Below are 8,591 nucleotides of genomic sequence, written 5' to 3'. Positions count from 1 at the left end.
CCTGCAAGTTGTTCTTTAGTCTGCTGTTTAATTATTTTTCAGCTATTGAATCAGGGAAAAGACACAATGTTGTGTGAGTTAGCCAACCAGTTATACATCACAGATAATGAAAACTCTGGAGTTGCTACAAATTTAAACTTAGGACAAACTTCTGAGTGGAGATCCAGTGTCACTAAGGTCTTGATCCTGCACATGCTTTATGCACAAGCTTTCTTTCCTAGTGTGAGTAGTCCCATAAGAGTCAAGTGGACTACTCAAAGTAATATAATTTAGCACTTGAGTAAGGATCTCAGGATGGGGGCCAAAATGTGAATTGCTAAAAGTAATGTCCACATAGGTCCTGATCTAAAGGTCATTTAATTCAGTTGAAAGATGATCATTGATGTCAATTGGCTGTTGATGAGACCTCTCGAGAGATTTTCAGGGACAGATTTTCAAAAGTATTTGTAGCTACCACTGAAATCAATGGGATTTTGGTGCCTCATCTGCTAAAGTGCTTTTGAAAAGCCCACTAAACAACTATCTGCATCTTTAGACACCTAAATACCTTAGAAAATATGGCCCTTAGGAGCTCTCGTCCTGTAGATTTTTCAATAAAAATTAGGCTCCTAGAAGCCAGATATTTCATGGTATTTAGGGGCCTATCTGAATCTTTAGGTGCCTAAATTCCTTTGCAAATCTGGCCCTTAGGCACTTCTGAAAATTTTACCCAAATATAAAAGGTGTAAATGTAAAATTGGAACCAGGATTAAAAGAAAACAACAAGGATAGTTACTACCAAAGGGAAAATGAGCACAGGCTGAGAATCAGACCCAGTAACATCTAAGCCATTCAAAAACAACTTCATGTCCCACTGAATACCTTCCATAAAGCCACCTTCACCTCTTTGTTTCTCAGACTGTCAATGAAGGGGTTTAACAGTGGAGTTACAATAGTATTCAAAGTGTTGACCGTCTTGTTCATGTCCAAGGCATTCTGTTTGGAAGGCCTGACATACAGGAAGATGGTGGAGCTGTACCATATAATCACAAGAGTGAGATGGGCAGAGCAAGTGGAAAAGGCCTTTTGCCGGCCTTGGGCTGACGGGATGCTCCGTATGGTGGAGAGGGTGTAAATATAGGAGACCAGAGTTATTGAACATAATCCCAGGATGACGATGATCGAGATGATAAAAGGTGTCTGTGCAGGAGAGATTGATTAGGGAATCTATGCTGCAGAAGAAATGAGGACAACCTAACTATCAGAGATTCTAAGATAGAAATAGCCAGGAAACTGCACACCCAGGAGCCAAGGCCAGCTGAGCAGACAAGAGGTGCTGTTCATGATGGTGCTATAGTGCAATGGGCAGCAAATAGCCAGATAGCAGTCATAAGCCATGGCAGAAAAGAAGAAATATTCTGTGCTCCCCAGGGAGAAAATGAAGTACATCTGCAGGATGCAGCTACTAAAGGGGATGGTTCTGCTTTTCCCCAGGAAAATCGCAATGGTCTTGGGAACACAAGCTGTGGTGTATCATATCTCCAGCAAGGAGAGGTTGCAAAGGAAGAAGTACATGGGGGTGTGGAGTTGATGGCTGGCCCTCACTAGGACTATGATGGCAACATTTCCTGCAACTGTCAGGATGTACATCATGGTAAACACCACAAAAAGAGAGATCTGCAAATATTGACTGCCGGCGAACCCCAGGAGGATAAATTCCTGTATCCTGGACTGGTTTTCCTTCTCTATTCCAGTCACAGGCTCCATCTGTCAAGATACAAGAGATCATAATTCAGGGGAAGCTTTGTTACATGGATTGTTAGACATCACAGGTACAATTTTCAAGGGTGCCTAAATGATATAGAAGCCTAAATCCCATTACAAAATCATGTTAGTTGCTTAGGAGCAGTCAATGGTACAGATTGACAAAAATGCTTATGCAGGTTAGGCACCTAATCTGGTTAGGTGTTTTTGAAAATCCCACTAAGCATCTGTCTGAAGCTTTAGACATCTTCATACTTTTGAAAATTTGGCTCTGAAAGAGTAAAGCTCTTTTGAAAATTGGATTTAGGCTCTCAAGTCACTCAGGGCCAGATTTTAAAAGGTATCTAGTCATGTAGTGGGATTTTCAAAAACACCAAGGCACCTAAACTCATTGATTTCATTGATTCATAGATTCCAAAGCCAGAAGGGACCATTGTGATCATCTAGTCTGACCTTCTGTATAACACGGGACATAGACCTTCTCCCAAATAATTTGTAGAGGAGATCTTTTAGAAAAACATCCAATCTTGATTGAAAAATTCTCTGTGATGGAGAATCCACCATGACCATTACTAAATTGCTCCCAAAGTTAATTACTCTCACTATACGCCTTATTTCCAGTCTGATTTTGCCTAGCTTAAACTTCCAGCCATTGAATGCTGTTATACTTTTCTATGCTAGACTGAAGAGACCATTATTAAATATGTTTTCCCCATGAAGGAATTTATAGACCGTGGTTAATTCACCCATTAACCTTCTTTTTGTTAAGCTAAATAAATTGAGTTCCTTGAGTCTGTCACTATAAGGCATGCTTCCTAAACTTTTAATCATTCTCATGGCTCTTTTCTGAACCCTCTCCAATTGATCAACATCCTTTTTGAATTGTTGACACGAGAACTGGACATAGTCTTTTTCCTGTTTATGCATCCAAGAATTGCATTAGTCCTTTTGGCACAGCATCACACTGGGAGCTCATGTTCAGCTGATTATCCACCATGAACGCCAAATCTTTTTCAGAATCACTGTTTCCCATGATAGAGTTCCCCATCCTGTAAGTATGTCCGACATTCTTTGTCTGTAGATGTATACATTCACATTTAGTCATCGTAAAATCATATTGCTTGCTTGCGTCCAGCTTACCAAGCGATCCATCGCTCTGTAACCCTATCCCCTTCATTATTAACTACTTTCTCATTTTGATGTCATCTGCAATCCCTTTTACAATTACATTTTGAGGCCTAAGAGTTAGCCAACTTTTAGTCCATGTATTGTGTGCCATGTTATTTTTGTATCCTTCTAGTTGTTTAGTCAAAATGTCATGCAATACCAAGTCAAATGCCGTAGACAAGTCTATTATATCAACCCTATTACCTTTATCAATCACAATTGTAATGTCATCAGAAATGATACCAAGTTTGTTTGACAGGATCTATTTACCATAAACCCATGTTAAATGACATTAATTATATTACTTTATTTCTTTATTAATTGAGTCCCTTATCAGCCACTCCATTATCTTGCCTGGAATCAATATCAGGCTGACAGGACTATAATTACCTTGGTCCTCCCATTTAACCTTTTTAAATATTGGCACAACATTAGCTTTCTGCCAGTGTTTCAACAGTAAAGGCCCAGTGAGCTCCTCAGCTAGCATTTTTAAAACTCCTGGATGCGGGTTATCTGGATCTGCTGATTTAAAAATGTCTAATCTTAGTAGCCTCTGTTTAACATCCTCCTGAGGTACTAGTGGATTTGAGTGGGTTTTAGCCACCTAGATGCTTTTGAAAATCCCACGAGGTGCCTAAATACCTTTAAAAATCTGGCCCGTAGCTGCTGTTGAAAATTTTACCCCACCCCACACAGTGACCAAATTCATTTTCCACAGATTTTCTAAACATCTGGAGAAACAAATGATACTTTGTATTGAATTTTGTTCTTCTCAGTCCTCCTGATGAGAAACAATCTCATCATCCATGGGAGTGGACACTTCTTTCTGTATGCAAATAGCAGCAACAGGGAAATCCAGGACTCAGAGGATGAAAACCAACACACCAAATCAGTTTTCCATCTCTACCCCAGTCTTGAATTCTGTAGGTCACAAGAGATGTTCATGGAGTTAAACACTTAAAATGCGTTATTGGATGTTCCTTAAATGTTCAAGTCAGATTCCTAATGCCTGAATAATTATTACCACCTCCCCTATCTCCCTAAGCCTCAATCAGCTACTACTTACAACTAGAGTTTGTCAAGAAAGAGGGCAAGGGAAGGGGATCAACATTTTACATTGGTATATTCCAAGGCAGAGAATCATAATCTCTAGTTCCAGCACAACATTGCCAAACTTGAACTCCTAATCTTTTCTCCTAGATCCTCCCTCACTTTCCATTCTCCAACTCATGTCAAAACTCCGCTACCCTTCCCAACACACAGCTTTCGAACACTGGGGTTACTTATGTGTCTTCTTCTGAGCCCAGGATCATGATTTTTGTCTTTGGTGAAGATTTTCAGAGGCAAAGAGGGCAATTCTGTGGCCCAACACCCACTGAAAATCCTTTTGATAATCTCCCCCTTTGTATCGAACATTAAAACTGATTTTACATTTTGCCCAGGATCAAACTCTAACAACCAAGGAACAGACGTCATGACTAGGCTTGGAAGGATTCGATTTGGATTGGTGAATGTTGGTAAATGTCAATTTCACCACACACACACACACACACACACACAAACACACACACACACACTGATGAAAATGTATTTCCAGCGATAATACTCAAAATTTACAGGTAGGCAAAGTAAGAAAAATACTGCCGGAGAACTTATTAGAGTCAAAATCCAGTGATTTAGACTTTTGAATTCGGCTTACAAATGGATTAGTGAATGAGTAGTGAAAACAGGTATGATCTGTTGAATTAAGGATATTTACTTTCTATAGTTTAACACGTGTTGTTGACAATTTGTGTTTTAATGGTTTATAGAGCTTTCACTTTTTGAATCTCAGTGTTAACTATCACTTGTCTGACAGTCTCCCGCTCCCCACCCCCATAATTTTGTACAACTATGAACACTGAAATACATAAAAAGTGGAGAAAATGCTTAAAAATAAACATTGATAGTACCAATCAAAATTATAAATAATAAAAATAAAATGCTGCCAAGCCTATCCATGACATATTAACATACAAGTGAGAACAGGACAAGAATTTCATACAGAATTATGTACCAGACAGTGCTTAATTGTCAATGCTCATTAAGTATAATCCCTAGCTTTTGTGCAATGCTTTTCATCAGTAGATCTCAACGCATTTTACAACCGGAGTCAGGATCATTATCCCCATTTTACAAAAGAAGAAATTATAAACCAAAATAAATGTACCTGATTTTGCGGTGCCGGACCTTAGAGGCACATTCCATGCTCAGCTGAGACGGAAATAAGACTTTGCCCTGAAGGATAAACGATTGATTGTCAGTGTGCAATGAGATTTTCAAAGGAGTTCAAAGCAATTAAAAATGCAAATCTCATTGTGATTCAGTGGAATGTAAATGCATGATTCCCACAGAGTCTTTTAAAAATCGCACCCGTAATGAGTATCCTCCTTATGCTAATCTGAGCCAGTCTGGCAAAGATAATAGCACCTTGTACTTACATACCTCTTTATATCTTCAAATCACTGTCCAGTCATAAGCTATTTTATTCTACAACAGGTTGAAAAGAACTCCCTTTGTAGCCATGACTTCAATGTTGTTTGTAATGGGCCCAATGCCCCTCTGTAGTAAATAATGAATCATTATCAATCCTCTGCCATATGAGGAGAAATTAGGGCAGAGGGGTAAAGGATCTTGCTTATGGATCCATCCGAAGTCAGGGGAAAAGCTCAGAACAGAGACCAGAATCTCCCGCCTTCTAATACCCTAAGCTCCATAGTTACAGAGGGCCTGATCCAATGACAGAAGAAGTCAAAGGTATTCCTTTCATTCACTCTAGTAGACTTGGGAAGAAATGCATGGTGCTTCTCACCTGTAGATTTCAAACCATTTTACCAAGGCGGGTGAGTGGTATTATTTCATGTATTAACAGATGGGGAAACTGAGGCACAGACAGTTAATCTGACTTTCACACAGTAAATCCGTGACAGAGCTGGGACAAACTCCATCTCCTTATTTCTCATCTACCAGACCAGGCTACAGCTGAGATTTCAAAAGCTACCTAAGGGATTATGGGGCAAATTCTTAAAGGCTTGTAGGTGCGTAGTGGGATTTTTCAAAGCAGATAGGTGTCTAATACCCATTGCAATCAAGGATTTTTAGGTGCCTAGATGCTTCTAAAAATCTCATTAGGTGCCTAAAAACCTTTAAAAATCTGGTTCTTAAACAAACAAATGCCCACGAAAATGAATGAGGAGTGGGCATCCATGTGGCAGTTGTGGCTATGGAAACCTAAGTCTACCTCTAAGAGAAATATCCAATCCATTTTTACATTCTTATCTATGCGACTCAATAAATTACAGCAGCAGCAAGTTCCCCAGATCTTTCACTTAGTTATTTTCTCTTGTGCATTCAAGAGTTGAAAAAGATGAGTGAAATTTAGAAAGGGAGAAAATGAGCAAGAGAGAAGGAAGTAGGTTACAGATGTACCAATTACTCACTGGGAAACCTATTCCTTCCAACCAGATATGGCCCAGTAGGTCACATTACCAAGTATACAAAAATATGTATTAATACAAGCGATTTAAAGTATATTTCTGGGATGGTCTCTCTCTCTCTGTCTCTCTGTCTCTCTCACTCTCTAGTGGACCTAGCTTATTAGCTTTTGCTGACAGAACTAGCCAGAACAGACCCCCTTCTCACATTAACTTCTCTCCTTAGAATGAAGTGTTCTTGAATTCTGAAGGAAAACATGCATTGCGAGCTGGGGTCCCATATTTTTTCCTCCAGATATAAATCAAACATTTAAAGGTTTCATACACAAAATCTTCCTACTTATTGCATAAATTACTATATTGATGAGAATCTCATTGCATTACCATTTTAACATCACCCTGCTGTCTTTTTCCCTTACCTGCTTCATTTATGTATGGCAACTCAACAGGTCCTAGACATAAGACTAATTTATGTTCCTCAGAAATGCTCTTGGGATTTGGTCTCAACAGAATTTCACTGTCTTCTCAAGAATGTTCCAAACCCCTGGCTTAGTGAGGACGGTGTCCTTGTTTAAAGAAGAGCACTGGAAGTTAGGAGACCTTGGTTCTGTGTCTCCATTGACTTGCTGATGGACCACTGTGAAATTGTTTAAGTTCTTTGTTCCTCAGTTTCTCCATTTGTAAAAGACAAAAGGCCAGATTTCTCAAGGTATTTAGATGCCTACTGAAATTTTCAGAAGCACCTAGGAACCTACAACTCATTGATTTCTGTGGATGTTAGGTGCCTATGTACTTTTAATAATCTCACTAGGTGACTAAATACTTTTTAAAATCTGGCCCTAAGTGGCTGCCCAAAGTTAGGCAACTACATCCAAATTTAGGCAACCTAATAGGTGGTCTAAGATACAGAAGTATAAAGCACCAGAGGCTAAAGACATTTAGATGTCTAAAGATAAGGCAGATAAGCACCTCGTGGGAATTTCAGAAGTACTTACGCAGGTTAAGCACATAACTCCAATTGAATTCATTGGGGTTTAGGGGCCAAGGCCTTTGAAAATCCCACTAGACACCTAATAACCTTTGAAAATCTGGTTCTAAGACACTTTGGTGCTTTTGAAATATTTGCCTCTAGTCTACACAAAAAGTTGTACTGACATAATGAAAGGTGTGATTTTATACCAATTTAGCTAGAAGAGTGCAACTTTGTGTGTGGATATTATATTGGTTTAAAACTCATGTATACCAATTTTCAGGTGCAATTGATTTAACCAGTTTTCATCCTAAGAGTCCACAAAAGCACAAAAGTTGCAGTGGACTAAATAAACATATTGAAGTTAAGTTGCTGTGTCTTCTCTGTGTAGGCAAGCCCTAGGGCCAGATTTTTTAAAGTATTTAGGCACCTAGTGGAATTTTCAAACCTTCTAGTTGCCTAACATCCACTGAAATCAATGTTTTAGGTCCCTAGGTGCTTTTCAAAATCCGACTAGGTGCCTAAATACCTCAACTAATCTGGCCCTAAATCACTTTTGAAAATAGGATTGACAGTTAAATTTTCAAGTGCAGCTAATTGACTAAAGAACCAATGAGACTTAAGCTCCTAAGTCACCTAGGTGCTTTAGGAAATTTTACCCTAAGGCTCCCTAGTGTGCTTGAAGTTAGACACCAAGGTGCTTTTGAAAATCCTGCTAGGCACCTGTTTGTCTCTTTAGTACCGTTATACCTTTGAGGATCTCAGCCCTACTGCTTAGCTATCCAGTTCCACCGGGTTGTCATTGTGCTCATGAAATCCTGAACTGCTCAGAGCATTTGCCATCCACATGGGTGTGAAAATTACTGAGCAATATCAGGCATCATCCCGGTAAATACAATGGGAATTTGCTGGGCTAAGGACTGAATAAAATTTACGTCAGGGGTAAAATAATTGTTGAAATTATGCACCTGATCTCCCTTCCCCTTAAAGGGATTTAGGCTGCGATTTTCAAAGGCGACTAAGGGAGTTAGGTTTCCAACTCCAATTTAAATTAATGAGATTTGGGCACCTAAATTCCTTTAGGCACATTTGAAAATACCAGTCCACTTTGGCATGGACTTAATTGAAGCAGAACTGGCCCCTAAAGCAGAAGCTACTCCCCATAATAGTGTAATACATGTGAGAAGAGAATCAGGATCTGTGACTTTATGGCCCTCAACTCCATGAGAGATTCATGA

At 39.3% G+C, this 8,591-nt stretch overlaps 1 pseudogene; it reads right to left on the bottom strand.

Annotated features, from left to right (window-relative positions):
• Positions 1–843: 843 nt before the first annotated feature.
• On the bottom strand, positions 844–1,746 carry LOC140898147 (olfactory receptor 6F1-like; annotated as a pseudogene).
• Between the last annotated feature and the right edge of the window lie 6,845 nt (positions 1,747–8,591).

The sequence above is a fragment of the Lepidochelys kempii genome, chromosome 14, assembly GCF_965140265.1.
Source record: "Lepidochelys kempii isolate rLepKem1 chromosome 14, rLepKem1.hap2, whole genome shotgun sequence".
Lineage (NCBI taxonomy): Eukaryota > Metazoa > Chordata > Testudines > Cheloniidae > Lepidochelys > Lepidochelys kempii.
The sequence above is the reverse complement of the archived record's forward strand: the minus strand, read 5'-3'. Positions and strand labels throughout refer to the sequence as shown.